Raw genomic sequence first — 15,338 nt, 5'->3', positions numbered from 1 at the left:
CCGCGTGGGAGACCCAGAAGAGGTCCCCGGCTTCGGATCAGCACAGCACCGGCCATTGTGGTCACTTGGGGAGTGAATCGTCGGACGGAAGATCTTCCTCTCTGTCTCTCCTCCTCTCTGTATATCTAACTTTGTAATAAAAATAAATAAATCTTAAAAAAAAAAAAAAAAACAGAACTCTTCATCCAAAAAGACAGTGTCCTCCTTTCAGCAGTGAGAAGGACTAATCTTCGGCCATTTTGAAGGAAGCCTGCCACCAGTGCATCCACCTGATCCTAGGGACAAGACCGCTGCTGTGATGCTTTGCTTATCTTTTCTTTGAAAGACAAATCCTCAGTTTTATACACCATGGCTTCTGAAACAGCCAGTCCGGATATTCCTGTCCCAATGCCTGCTGGGATACCCAATGAGATCAGTAATAAAGTGAGTGTAAAATTCCTCTTAATATGGTGGGTACAGAAATGGTAAACAGAAATTGTTCTAGAACATAGCACAAAGGATCAAACAGGGAAGCAGGAGTATAGCCCCCTGACAATGAGTGAAAACCAGAAGTTTGCTTCCTTACAGCAGAGAAAAAAAAATCCTGATTTATTTAGTGTGTATCTGCTGGCAAGAAGCTGTGAGATGGAGTAGGTCTGGCCTGCTTCCAGTCCCAGGTTTCCTCACTCTCCCTCTGCTACTGGATACCTCGGCTGCTGTAACGGTTAGAACAATGATTGTCCTGGCATTTTCAAGCTGAAAAGGGCCAAAATAGGGGCCCATGTTGAAGCCAGGGTTCCAGCAGAAGATGGCCTCTCAAGGGGCTGCAGGGCCAGCTAGCAGAAACTGTTGCTATTGAGGTTGCATGAGCACATCCACCTAGAGTTTTACTATCTTAAGTTGGGAGAAAACAGACCTAATATACAGATTCAATATATAAGGTCCAAAACAAAGAATAGTCATTAGAGGACCCAAATTCAGAGAAAATGTTGCCATCGAGAGGTAAATAGAAATTGTTAGGAGGAATTTGATAATTAGGTGGTTGCTTAGGTCTGGCCAGGTGCACGTGAGGCCCAGGCCTATCCATCCCTTTACCTGCGGTACTGGAAGAAGTATCCTAATGAAGGTATGGATCTCCTTGGGGAGCTGTTCATTGATTCCCATTACCCAGCTGATAAGAGGCTAGGACAGAATAGGTGCTGTTTACAAGGAGATTTAGTTTTACCTGTAATGTCACTGACCCTGGGCAATGCCCTCCATAGTGATGGGTAACTATGGAAGCTAGGTAGAAACAGGAGGTTTTATTTTTTTGCTTGCTTGATTTTTACCTAGGAACCTACTAAGTCTGTGGTTCTGAACCAGGAGTTCTTGGCCTCCCAAGGTGCTTCTCCTCCCAGTGACCTGCTTCTTGGCAGAGCAGACAGGACCCTTCCTTCCATCACACAGCTGTTCGCCTGATCCCTGGCTTGCCACATCACAAACAGATGCTATTTTATGATGGACTGGCCTTGTGGGGTCTCCTTGATGGACTAGCACTACATAGAGCCACACTGACTGGCCTCCTGCTTGCTGCCCAGCTCCACTTCCTGTCCTTCTGGTTTCTCCCAAAGTCAGTAAGATGAGACTAAAACCCATCTCTAACTTTCAAAGATTTCTTGTAACATCAGGGTGAGCTGAAAAGTTATGGCCAATCTTGTCTGATCTCTCAAGGGTACACAGTTTTATAAAACACATGTTAATGGATCTAAATGGAGACATAAACTCCAATACAATAATAAGGAGGACTTCAGCTTTTCACTTTCATCAATGGACAGAAAAGCTTGACCAAAAAAAGAAAAATCAGTAAAGAAACAACAGATCTATACCCTATACCAAATGGACCTAATTGATACCTGCAGCACATTTCATCCCATTGTTGTAGATGATACATTCTTTTCATCAGTGTATGGAACATTCTCTAGGATAAACCAAACACTAGACCATAAACCAAGTTTCCAGAATTGTTTTTTCAAAATTGAAATCATTCCACATGTGATTTCCAACAACAATGGAATCAAAGTTGGAAGTTAACAACAAAAGAACTTTTAGAAAATAGGCAAACACATAGAAACTGAATGACATGATCTTTTTTGTTTCGAAGTGTTATAAACAAATACCTTTATTTCTTTTTAAGGAGAAAAAGTATATATTCCCACAGAAAGCAAGTTGGGTCTGTAATCTTCCTTAAAGAAGGAGTGCATTCCATCCAAATGAGAGCAGTATCACAGAGTTATCTCTGAAGCTCAAGCCGGCCACAGTAAGCAGCTCTCACAAACTAGGAGCCCTGCTGCTGCCTGGAATCCCACACACACTGCAGCCTCAGCTGCTTCTCAGGGGGGCCATTTTTATTTGTTTATTTATTTATTTATTTTTAATTAATTATTTTGCATTATGTGACAGTTTCATAGGCTCTGGGAATCTCCCCACCCCTCCCCATTGCCCCTCCCCCCTGGTGGATTCCTCCACCTTGATGCAGTATTACAGTTCAAATTCAATCAAGATTCTTTCCTTGCAAATGTATACCAAGCATAGAGTCCAGCTACTTATTGTCCAGATTGGTTGAACAGTTTCTTGGGGAGACCATCTCTGGTCCGAAGTTAGAGCTGGTAGAATATCATCACAGTCAATTAAGAGTCCCAATATAACATCAACAGCAATTTGCAATATTATGGAATTGACATGGTTTTGAGTAACCAGTATGTTCAAAAAAAAAAAAAAAAAGCAAGCTCTTAACCACAACCTATGATTAGCTCATTGACATTTCAATTTTAGTTTATATACAGGACCGGCTGCTATATACCTTAAAATGGCTATAAGGTACCATTCAGCTGTCTCGTGTCTATTTCATTTTAGTATTTAGCCATTTGTTGTGTTGAAGTATAATTTTGCTGATCTTGGTAGATTTTAGGATAATCTAGACTGGCTTGTAACTCTAACAAGACATTTGTCGACAATTAAGGTGCAGAACATTTTTTGGGGGGGGGGGGGGGCTGTGCAGGAAAATCCTCAACACCATGGTGAGGAGTGACTAATCTTTGTGTCCCATCCAGCGAGGCATGAGCCAATCTACGCCAGCTCTTTCCTGTCAGATTCCAAGCTCTACTCTTTGTTGTTTCTCTATTTATTTTAGGTTTTTTTTAGTTTGTATGATTGTTTGTTTGCTATGAGGGGTTTTCAGAGCGATCCCGATGGTCATTGTGAGGGAGAGTGGAGGTCCAGAGGTTGGAGTCAGGCTCGGACCAGAGAAAGCTCTCCTCCCTGGTCCCGAAGGACGTTTATTGTTGTTCTGTTTGTGCGGACCGCTCAGGGCTTCTGGTTGTCTTTCCGATGACGTTGGTTTCTGCACGGTAGTGTTTGGACTTCTTCCATCCCCTGCGGAAGCTCCGGTTGGGGGTGGGTGACCTCAGAGTACTCGGCCTCCGAGGGCATCCAATTCCCTGTGGCCTCCTTGGCAGTTGGGATATAGTCCTTGTTGCTCGTATTAATAGTTTGTGGTGAAGGTCTGGGAGTCTTCATGGTTGGGATCCAAGCTTCCTCCTTACCACCTGCTCCACTCTGGAGTGCCTCAGGGGGGCCATTTGTGCTCACCGTCTGCAGGGCACTCCTGCTGGGCTCCTTCTCCTCAGCTTTCACAGTTTCCAGCACAGGATCGACCTCCTTCTTGAACTGCTCCACTGGAACCAGCTTTTCTCCAGACTTTTGCTGCACAAACTTAGGTGGAAATTTTTGTCTAAGGTCTACAAGTAAAGCATCCACATGTTGTCTCTGAAAAATGAGACTTGGATCTTTTTTTCTTTTGACTTCAGGTTTGACTTGCTCTTGTTTTTCATGATCTTTGAAATGCCACCAATGCCCTTTGGAAAGGTGGTAGTGACAGTGTGACAGCCTCATCAAATACTGACTGGATGCCATGCACTGCAGTAAGCACTCCGGAGTTTATAACTGATCCCAGCCTGGTGCCTGATAGATCACTCCAGCAAAGATGTAATGATCAGCTGTGGGAACACTTGATGGGGGTACTGCCACTGTTGCTTCCTAACGATGAAAACAATGGGCTGTTAAGCATGTAAAAGAACAATTCAACTCCAACCATCTGATTCAAGTGTTCTAACGTTAGTCTCTACATTTTGACCACTTCGTTATTACTTGCCCTGTCATGGAAAGGGTTACTTCTTTCTGAAAAGTAATCCAGGGCACTACCACGGTTCAAAATGGGATCCAACAGCTGTCAGCCCAAGAGATTTCCAGCAGATTATCTCAGGTATCCTCCATCACCATGGTTCTCGCAGCGCATTCAGGTCCCTCTTCTGGCGCAGAGTACATACCCAATAACATGTTCTTGAATTAACAGTGGATCACTGACAAAATCAAAAGAGAAATATAAAAATTCCAAAAAAAAGTGAATGAAAATGAAAAAAACAGGAGGGGCACAGAACTCCCAACAGTCATGATTAAAAGAGACCTTCACCAAGACACATGATCATCAAGCTCTCTTCAATCGAACATAAGGAAAAGATCCTTAAATGTGCACGTTAAAAAAAAAAAACAGTTGACATACAAAGGAATGCCAATTAAACTCACAGGAGATCTCACACAGGAAACTCTATAGGCAAGAAGAGAATGGAGTGATATATTCCAGATTCTAAAAGAAAAAAATTGCCATCCTAGGATAATATATCCAGCAAAGCTTGCTTTTATCTTTGAAAATGAAATAAAATTCTTCCACAGTAAAGAAAAGTTAAAAGAATTTGCCTCTTCCAAACCTGCCCTACAAAGGATACTTCAAGATGTTCTCTTGACAGAGAAGAGGAATAGCACCAAACAAAACCAAAGGCAAATGGGAAGAACATCCCAGTAAAATGACAACAGAAGACTAAACCAATGAACAATCCATTCCTAAAATGACAGGACCAAAATGCCACACATACATATTAACCTGTAATGTAAATGGCTTAAGTTCAATCAAATGGCATAGATTAGTATACTGGATTGAAAACGAAACTCATCTATTTGTTGTCTAGAAGAGACACACTTCACCAACAAAGATCAGCGGAAACTCTATATCATGGGATTTGATGTTTTCGGTTAGTTTCATCTCTTCAAAACACTTTCTTCTGATTACATTCAATGACTTGTAGATCATAGAATAGCATCATTTTCTTCAAGAAGGTTCTTGATTTTATTTCTTCAGCTACATGTTAGTCATTTAGTAGCATGTTATTTAACTTTAAGGTGTTGTTAATTTCTTTTTTTATCCCTGATGCTGATTTTGTTTTGTGGCTCTTCATTTAAGGGGATATATAGTAGCTGTGTAATGGAGTCTGTCATATCTAGTAACATGTTATTTAACTTCATGGCATTGTAAATTTCTATTTTCCTTTCTATTATTGATTTTGTATTATGACTTTTCATTTGAGGGGATGTACAATAGCTGTGAAACGGAGACTAACATCCAGATGTGAGGATACAATGCAGTATGCATCTCTACTTCCAGACAAAGATGGACTTAAAATGAAACTGTTCACTATATCTTGACAATAGGATGCTGGACTCTCTGCCATTGTCCATGCCCGCAATGATAGACATATGACTGTGTATGAAGAACTATATTTTAGTAATGATATAGAGGAACTAGATGGGGGGGGAAGGGAATTGGGGCTGGGATAAGGGAAATGCCAGGAGCCTATGGAACTGCATCATAAAATGATAATAATAATAATAAAATGTAAAACAAAAAGTTAAAAAAACTTACGGGATTGAGCAAATGCAATGTCAAGAAGAATGTTTACAGCAATCTAATGCCTACATCAAAAAAATTGGAAATGTATCAAATAAATAACCTCATGATACATTCTAAGGACCTGTGAAAACTAGAACCACACCCAAAATTAGTAGCAGGAAATTTTTAGTAAAATTAGAGAAAAAAGATGGAAATAAAAAAAAACTACATAAAATTTCAATAAAGAGGGGTTTTTTGAAAAAAAAAAAATTGATAAAGCAGTGGTCCAAGTAACCAAAAAAGAAAGAGAGGCAAGAAGAATGGAATTAATAAAGTCAGAGATGTTACAGGCATATGACAGAAATATAAATAATAATTAAGAATTGTTACTAGTAGCTATATGCCAACACATCTAGAAAAAATTGGATAGAGTATGGAGACATAAAATTTACCAAAAATGAGGCATGAAGACACTAATTACCAAGACTAAGATTGTATTAGCAATAAACAGTCTCACATCAAAGAAAATTCCAGTACTGGATGGCTTCACTGCTGAATGCTATCAAAATTTTAAGAAAGAGCTCATCTCAATTATTTTAAATTATTCAAAATAATGGAAATGGAAAGAACTCTTTCAAAATTGTTCTAGGTAGCCAGTACTATATTAATTCCAAAGCCAAAGAAATAGAAAACAACAAGAAGAGCACTATCTAAGGAGGACCAGGTAAAGCAGCAGCCTGGGCCTCCACCCCATAGGAGTGCTATTCTCGCTGCAGCAGCCACATTCATGCGCCAGCTCTGTGCCTGGGAAAAGCAGCACAAGATGGCTCCAGTGCTTCAATCTTTACCACTCCTGTAGATGACCTCATAACAGTGCTGCCTTCTGGCTTTGGCCTGGCCCAGCTTTGGCTGATACAACACTCTAGGGAGTGAATCAGCAGATGGAAGATCTCTCTCTGTTTCTCCTCTCTTTCTGTAAATCTTTCAAGATAATTAAGTCTCTGAAAGAGAGAGGGAGAAAGAGAGAGAGAGAACCACAGATAAACTTGATGAACTGCAAAAATCATGCAAAAATCTTCAACAAAATACTGATAATCTAGTAATCTAGCAACATATCAAAAACATTAATCTACCTAGAACAAGTGGTATTTATTCCAAGAATGTACAGATGGTTCAATATGTACAAATCAATAAAATGAAGAATAAAAACCATATGAGTACCTTAGTAGATGCAGGGAAAGAATTTTACAAAATACAACATACTTTCACAATAGAAATATGAACTTTAAAAATATTATGTATATGTCAAAACTATCAAGGTAATATATGAAAATCCACAGCGGCATACTGAATGGGGAAAAGCTGGGAGAATTTCCACTAAGATCCAGGCCAGATAAGGGAGCCAACCCTTGCCATTATTATTCAATGCAGATCTAGAAGTTTTAGATGAAGAAAAAGAAATCAAAGGGATATACATTAGAAAGAAGTCAAATTTTCCCTGTTTTCAAATGACACAGTTTGTGACTCAAATACTAAACAGATTAGTGATCTATCTGGAAAATCCCCTGATGGAAGGGGTGGGGACAGAACTTGTAGATGAAACACTTATCTTACAAAAGGACATAAAAAAACAATAAACTGCTCTGGGCACAGAAAGAGAGGAGATCATGTAAGACCACATGTGGTAGAATCTGAGTTTGTATTTGGACTCCTGAGTGCTGCAATACTTAATTGGTTCAAAAAGAAAACACTGTAATGCAGTAGTAAGACAGGAAAGTATTGTGCCATGTAGGTAATAAGACTAAAAGCAGTAGAAATGGCTGATGATCTCTAAGTCATAGATTATTTAAAGTGTAAGTAGGCAACTGAGAAGTAAAGCAGTGCGAGATGGTGTGTCATGCAGCTGTCATCCTGCTACAGAGTCTCATCAGCACACTTTTAGCTACTAGTAACAGAAATCATTTTAGTATTAATAGTAGGAAAGCCAATTAAACAAAAACAAAACACTCATGATGCTATGAATTTAGACATAAAATGTAGTTCAATAGTGGCTTGATATCAGTGAGTATTGAACTTGAGTCTCAGATTCTATGATCCAGGTCTCACATGCTTCCAAATAAGGAGTAGTGAGCTGTTACATCAACAGATGCATCAGACTCAATCTATCACATCTTCCTCCTGCTGGTTCTTTGTAGAATACTTTAAAAGTCCTTGAAAAAGTGTAATTAAAAGAAGTTTATTTTGCTTGAAAAAACTTTGAACCAAATGCACAATCTTAATAACATGAATTTTCCATGACCTTTTTGAAGGCCCCCATATGTGTGGATTTTCAATTTTTTGGTACCAGAACAAACTTTTTTAAATTACATTTCTGCTAATTTTTAAAAGTAACAATGTATAACAAATGTAGTATCTCCACTTAAGAATTTATTCTTTGTGTGCCTCCTAGAAACTCTAGTGACCACCACAAATTTTTTTTACATTAGAAATATGATTGAAGGATGGTGTGCAGTCACTTTGAGAACCAACAATGAGCTTGTTGGTACAACATGAAATCTAAGCCCCAGGAACCAATCCATACCATTTTTCAAAGAAAAGTGCATAGCCCAAGGGGATCATCAGTACTATGGATAAATGGTTGGGTGAGTCCTTGTGCAATGTATTCAAACCTTTTGAAAATGAAAAAGATGTTGTTGAGTGTTTTAAACATCAGGGAAGAGATGTGGGCACTATAGTGAGGCTTGGGAGACACACCCTCCCTCTGCAAGGGAAACAAACACCAAGGTTTTCAGGCTTGGGAGACACATCCTCCCTCTGCAAGGGAAAATCTGTTGTTACCAGCATGACCATGTCCTTATCACTGAACCATTAAACTCGTATTTCTCCTGTTTCACCATAAAGGCCTGGCAAGCAATTTGTTGCGATTCTTTAGTCCTGACAGTACAGCTTGCTTGGAGCAGCAGGAGCCACACAGAACTGGCAGAGCAGCCTGTCCTCTTCCTCCTCCATCTCCAAGCTGCTGCAGCTTCCTTTTCCCCTCCCTGTAGCTCACTCCAGAGCCCTAGGCTCCAGACCAGAAGGTGCTTTTCCAGGTATGTTACTTCAGGGACTCTTCTGTTCCATAAAACAAGGAGTAGAGACAGAGAAAAAGTGGCAGAATTGCACATGAATGCATGTGTGCACACAAACACATGCACTCCTCTCTCCACCCTGGTCCTGGGAGCTGAGTGTATCAGATTTAGGGAACTTTGAATAGAGTTGGAACTTGAGTGGGCAGAGGGTTAAGGTCCCAGGCCAGCATACATGCCAGGAGCTTAGAACCTTAGTGGGCGGGTAGAGTTCCAGGCCAGCACACCACTCCACTGGAAGACTGGTGACTGGGAAGAACAGACTAGGGAATCCATGTGGTCCTGGGCGCAGGGATTGTGGATTGCCAAGGGAAGGGGGTAAGAGGATGTGTGGGAAGGAAGACTACTGAGGGAGTATGCTGCAGGTGAGGAATGACTACTGAGGGACTTCCATCAACAAAGCTACTGTACTACAAGTAAGCAAGGATGCTGAAACCAAGCAGTTTGGAGGGAGAAACTGAATGACCTTTCAGGGTCACTCCAAAGCATCAGCCCACATGGGACACATGAACTGGGCTAGTTAGCATCAACCACTGCTGACCACCACTCACTGATGTACATTAAAGCTAGGACTGGGGGCTTACCTGACAGGGCTAGATCACAGCACCTGCCAGTAAAAGTCTGAACAGGGCATGGGTGATGTCAGGCTTGACCATGACACTAACCAGCACGCAGGACCTTCAGGTATGGGGGCAGATTCTGGGGAGGATACGTGGGTCCAACCCTGTGGAACTGCAATTTCCACTGTTGTGCTTAATAGCTGGGGAAAGCAACAGGCTGAGCTAGGCCTGATCATGGAACCCTCTGACATTCATGGGTACTGGGGTTGGGAACAGGCCAGGTTGATCCAGACTGCATCACCCACAGGCACACCCAAGAACATGGTGAAGGGTGGGCTGGGCTGCAATATCCACCAGGTCATACTAAGAGGGATGGTGAGCCAAGCCTAGCACCTGCAAGCATGTGTGAGATCTGGGTCTGGGAGTGAACCCTGGTGGGAGAACTTGGGAAAGTCCCCAGGTGGGCAGTATCTCCTGCTGGTGAGTGTATGATTCAGGACTGGGTGTTGTTTAGGCTTGGCAAGGTAGCTCCAACCATCAGCAAGTGTACAGGTTGGTTCTGGAGGCTGGGGGAGCTAGGAAGGGCCAGGTCAAACGCCAAAACACTGGCATGTGCAGGAAATAGGCTGGAGTGTGGGTCATGCCAGGCCCATCTATCACACCTACCAGTTTGTATGAGCCAGGGAGGGAGAAGACTGGGCAGGGCTAGGCTGTAGTACCCAGTGAGAGTTGAGACTGTGGCAGGGCACAGTTCCTGCAAGTGAGTGCAAGAAGCAAGGCTAGGAGTAGCCCAGGCCAGACCAGGTTATGGTAACATCAGGTATAAGTGTGGGTCAGGTCTGGGGGTGAACCAAGCTGGACCAGTTCATAGCAACCACTGGTAGATCTGAGAATCAGGACAGGGTACAGGACAGCTGAGTCATGTGCAACACCAGCCAGGTCACATCAGGGCAGGACTGGGTGCTGTCTGTGCTGGGCTGGCCTGCAGAAGGCATCGGCATGAGCTGGGATGGGGACAAACCAGGCTGGGCCAGGTTACAGCACCTGCTGCTAAACGCAGATGTGAAGCAGGACATGCCGGACTGGGCTACTGCACCCACCACCACCATGCTGGACCACTGCTGCTACTGGCAAGTGTGAGAACTGGAACCGTGGACAGACCAGACTGGGCAGGGATACAACACCTTTTAGCCTCCATGTTTGCTGGTCAGGATGAGAACCAGGCTGGGCTAACTGACTGTATCCACTGGTGAATGCATGAGCCAGAGTTAAGTGCAGGCTGGTTGGGCTTGGCCTCAGAATAGGCTGGAAAGTGCTTGGACTGGGGCACATTCTGTCAAGCTGGCTGCAGAACCACCTACAGAGTATAAGATCCGAGACTTGGAATGGAGCAAGCAGGGAAACTGTGGACACCTCTCTGATTGGTTGCAACTCTCACTGGTGAGCATATGAACCAAGGCTGGGGGCAGGCCTGGCTAGACAGGCTGTAGTATCCGCTGGCATCAATGTGGGCTGAATAGTGGGGTCGATTGGTTGAACTAGGTTTCAATACCCATTGACGTATATGAGAGCTTAATGGGATGTGAAACAGACTGGACCAGTCTGCTGCACATGCTGTCAGGCACAGGAACCAGGGCTGAGAACAGGCATGCTGGGGGTTATTTGGGGTCACTCTGACTAGGCTATAGCTCCTCCTGGTGTACATGAGGCATGAGTGTATAGTAGGTTGGGTTGGGCTGGGCCACAGCATCCATTGGTACAGGTAAGAGATGAGGCTGGAGACAGAACTGACCTAGTAATTGCAACTACCAGTATGTGCACAGGTTGATGTGGGTGACAGACTGAGCCAGATCTCACTCATACTGGCAAACAAACATAAGAGTTAGGTTTAGGCTCACTTCAGATGCGGTCTCTTTGGAGATTCCCCCAAACTGAAAAGCTGCACTCAGAACTGTAATCATGGGGAGAATTGTAGGATTTGTGGCATAACCATGGCGTGCATGTGTCAGAACTAGGCCTCCTCAGTAGCTGTGTATTGCATGCCCAGACGCACGTGGAGGATATGGCAGTCCATTGGATCCTGCAGAGGACATGCGGTACCATAACAGAAGAAGGAGGACAGAACAAATTGGCCAATTACCTCAGCCAAGTGTTGACAGCAAGTATCTCAGAGAACGGAGACTCTAAGTTCGACTATGTTAGCCACTGGGCTTTGGAAGTATTTCCTCATCCTTACATCAGAAGATTGACAGCATTTCAGACCGATTGAAACCATGTGAGCAGAACCCTCGAATCATGCTCCACGTAAGTGACCCTGGGATGACATTTTGGGGGCCATTCCCCATACCCAGGTACTAAGGTGGTTGGGAGACTCAGTATAGCTTCTCCCCTTTTCTTCTCCCTCCCCCCATATACAGGAGGAAGAAATAGAAAATTTGGAAACAATGGTCTCATCCACTTTGCCCTAATCCTCAACCATTCCCACCCTGATCAACTATGTAAACATTACAAAATTTAAAGCATATTTCCATAATTTTTAATTACTACTCCTCACCCTACCTTAAAAACTCAAGGTAAATGTGATTAGCAATGATAATATGTAACTATAACTCTATTTCTTTATTTCAGGCAGATTTTACTCTCACTTACTAGCTACATTAAATACCATGATGGCATAATTTATAGGTAACCATTTCTCAGAGAAAGTTTGCAAATATTGTATATCTCACATAAGAGATTTTTTTTTGAGAAACATAAGCATCAATATTAGCAGTCAATAGTCATTTTTTAAAGAAAGACAACTGCATCGTGATTGTAATTCAGTTTCCAGTCTATACGAGGTGAATGAATAGATAATCTACCGGCATGCTCTAAGGGATGGGAAACAGATGGAAAGCATGACTCTTCCTCTGGGGAACCTGACAATTCTTTCTGTAAGACAAATTGGCAGGATGCAGTAATTACCTCTAAATCCATGTAGCCCAAAGCTCCTTTTGCACTCTCAGCTTGCCCTTCAGTTGACTTTAGAAACTGTAGCTAAGAGGTTTGATTGTGAGGCAGACAGCTCTGAATTCAAATTCCAATGCCATTACCGCTGTTCTGACTTTTCAACCCTCCTCTATTTCACCGTCTAAGCTTCAAGTTCCTCATACAAAAACAAAGGGGATGCTCATCCTAATTGGCTCATGGTTGTTGTGATATTTATGCCAGAAACTGTGTGGAAAACACTTAGCATGGCACTGGCACACATTAAGATTTTGACAAATTGTAGCTCTTATTGTAGTTTTTATATAGGCGTGTTTCACTAGCCAGTTATAGTGATCATTAGTAATAATGATTAGGGGATGCATCACTAAGTACTCCCAAATCTAGTAGCTTAAAATCACAACGACTGATTTAAATCTCCTCCTGTAGGGGGACAATTTAGACTAATCTCTGCACAGCAGTGCCTGTGCTGGTCTTGAGTGAGCTGCCTTCTGTCATTCAGGTACTCTGCAGGGACAGGCATATCCTGGCCTCAGTAGTGATGGTCTGGATAATGGAGACTTTGCTCCTCCACCTGGGGCACCAGGCTTCTTCACATTCCTGTCTCTGCTCACATAATGCTTGCCATTCTCCTATTGGCCAAAACAAGCAAGTCTGTCTAGATTCAGAGCAGAGAAAAATTTACTGCTTTGGGAAAGAACCCCCAAAGCAACTGCAAGAGTATATATTCAGGAGCCAGTGTTATGAGAGATTGGGTTAACCTGCCACTTGTGACTCTTGCATCCCATCTCAAAGTGCTGGTTCAAGTGTTGGCTGCTCTACTTCTGATCCAGCTCCCTGTTACAGTGCCTGAGAAAGTGGAGAATGATGGCCCCCCAGTTCTTACACCCCTGACTTCCTCATAAGAGGTCCAAATGGAGTTCTGACTTCCCAGTTTTAGCCGGGCCTAACCCAGCTATTGTAGGTGCTTGGGAAGTAAATCGGGTGGATGGAAGTTTCATCTCTTCTCTCTCTCACACACATACACACATTCACACACAAACATACACATGCAATTCTGCTACTTTGCCTTTACATAAATACATACATTTGTTTAAATGCACGCACACACAGTCTGGCAAGATGGCCATTAAGAGTGAGGACAAGTTTAAACAACAGAGAATGATTAGCTGGGATAGAGCAGAGAGGGCAGACTCCAGGAGATAGAAGAGTACAGGCTGATGGCAGAAGGACACCTGAAGACTCAGACATGGGGAAGCGGCAGAAACTACAGAGCAGTGCTGTAGTGACCAGATAATTTGGCAGTCAGCAAGTGGCAGTCAGGGCTCACCCAGTGGCCAGAGCTCCACTGGCAGCCAGGTGGGAAGAAGGAGTTCGCCGAGAGCGTAGGGGGTTAATGCAGGCAAAGAATTATCTGTCCTGCTGACAGAGCAGAACACCCTAGGCAGGCAATGCAGGAACAAAGTGGATTTCATGGTCTAGGGCCCCACCAGTGCCATGTCAGACACTTTTGTATACAGGGGTAGGGGAGAAGGCTGCGGGACTGGAGGGACAACAGTGAGATGTGCATGCACTAAGCAGGGAGTGAACTCATGGTCAGCCCATTGCATTGGTCCCACATGGAAAATAGTACCAACTTGGCATTCTATAGAATCCACCCAAAATAAGTCCCAGTGGCCCACAGACCTGGTGGCCAACAGATCCAGAACCCCACCAATGCTATCAGGTGTCATTTTGTGTATTGAAGCAAAAGTTATGGGACCAAAGGAACAACAGTGAGCTGTATAAGCACTAAGTCAGGAGTGAACTCCGACTCAGTGCAATCAGTACACTGCATTGGTAACACAGGGAAAACAGTACCAACTTGGCATCTGACAGGTGCCATATAAAACAGGCCCAGGTGGGGCCCTCAAACCTAACAGCCAGCAGGTTCCAGCAAGACCAGCACTGCTGAAAACCCAATAATTTAGGACAGATGACGTCTCCCTAATCCTGGGCACTGCCCAAAACAGAAGTGGGAGAAAGTCTGTGCAGGCAACAGTGTGGCTACAGCACAGGATCACTGGGGGTGGAGAGGGAGAGCTAGGAGCTGCGGCTATGGAGACCACGATGAAAGTCTAGCACAAGAGCCTGAGAACGGGACTCGGTGGACAGATTGGCACAAATAACAGCAAACAAAGAACCGGATATGAACTCAGTAAAACTGATCTGTAGACCTGTGGGTGACACAGCCTAGAAAGCTACCCTAAGGAAGAGAAGCTGCTAGCCAGAAGTGCAGGGATCAGGAGCAAAAGAAGAAACAGAGGACAGTGAATTTTACTAATGCCTCCCCTGCAAAGGAGCAAAAGCCTCTGCCACCCTCAGAGTTAACTGAGGACTACATAGAGAAAATGGCGGATAAAGAATTTTAAAAACTGCTATAAAGCTTCTTATCAACAATGAGAAGCAACCAACAGAATGGGAGAAAATCTTCGCATACTATACAAGTGATAGGGGAATAATATTTAGAATTTATAAAGATGCAGAAGCTGAACAGCTGCAAAACAAACAATCCTATAAAAATGAATGAAGGGCTATGAAAATCAGTATGGAGAGTGCTTAGAGAATTGCAAATAAACTTGCCGTATGACCCAGTTAACCCACTCCTAGGAATATACCCAAAAGAAATAAAATCTGCATATGAGAAGGGGATCTGTAATCCTATATTTGCAGCAGCACAATCTATAATAGCAAAGAAATGGAAACAATCCAGATGTGCATCGAAAGAGGAGTGGTTAAAGAAACTGTGGTACATCTACTCCTGCAGTTATAGCAGCACAAATTACAATTGCAAAGACATAGAAATAACCCACATGTCCATGCAAAGAGGACTGCATTAGAGACACAGTGGTACATCTACTCCATGGAACACTACTCAGCCATTAAAAA

General features: G+C 43.1%; 1 pseudogene; it reads right to left on the bottom strand.

The window, feature by feature from the left end:
* Positions 1 to 275: 275 nt before the first annotated feature.
* LOC101520970 (mediator of RNA polymerase II transcription subunit 6-like) lies at positions 276 to 4,159 on the bottom strand (annotated as a pseudogene).
* Positions 4,160 to 15,338: the final 11,179 nt, after the last annotated feature.

This window comes from Ochotona princeps, chromosome 9 (assembly GCF_030435755.1).
Source record: "Ochotona princeps isolate mOchPri1 chromosome 9, mOchPri1.hap1, whole genome shotgun sequence".
NCBI classification, from domain to species: domain Eukaryota; kingdom Metazoa; phylum Chordata; class Mammalia; order Lagomorpha; family Ochotonidae; genus Ochotona; species Ochotona princeps.
This window is presented reverse-complemented; position numbering and strand designations above follow the sequence as displayed.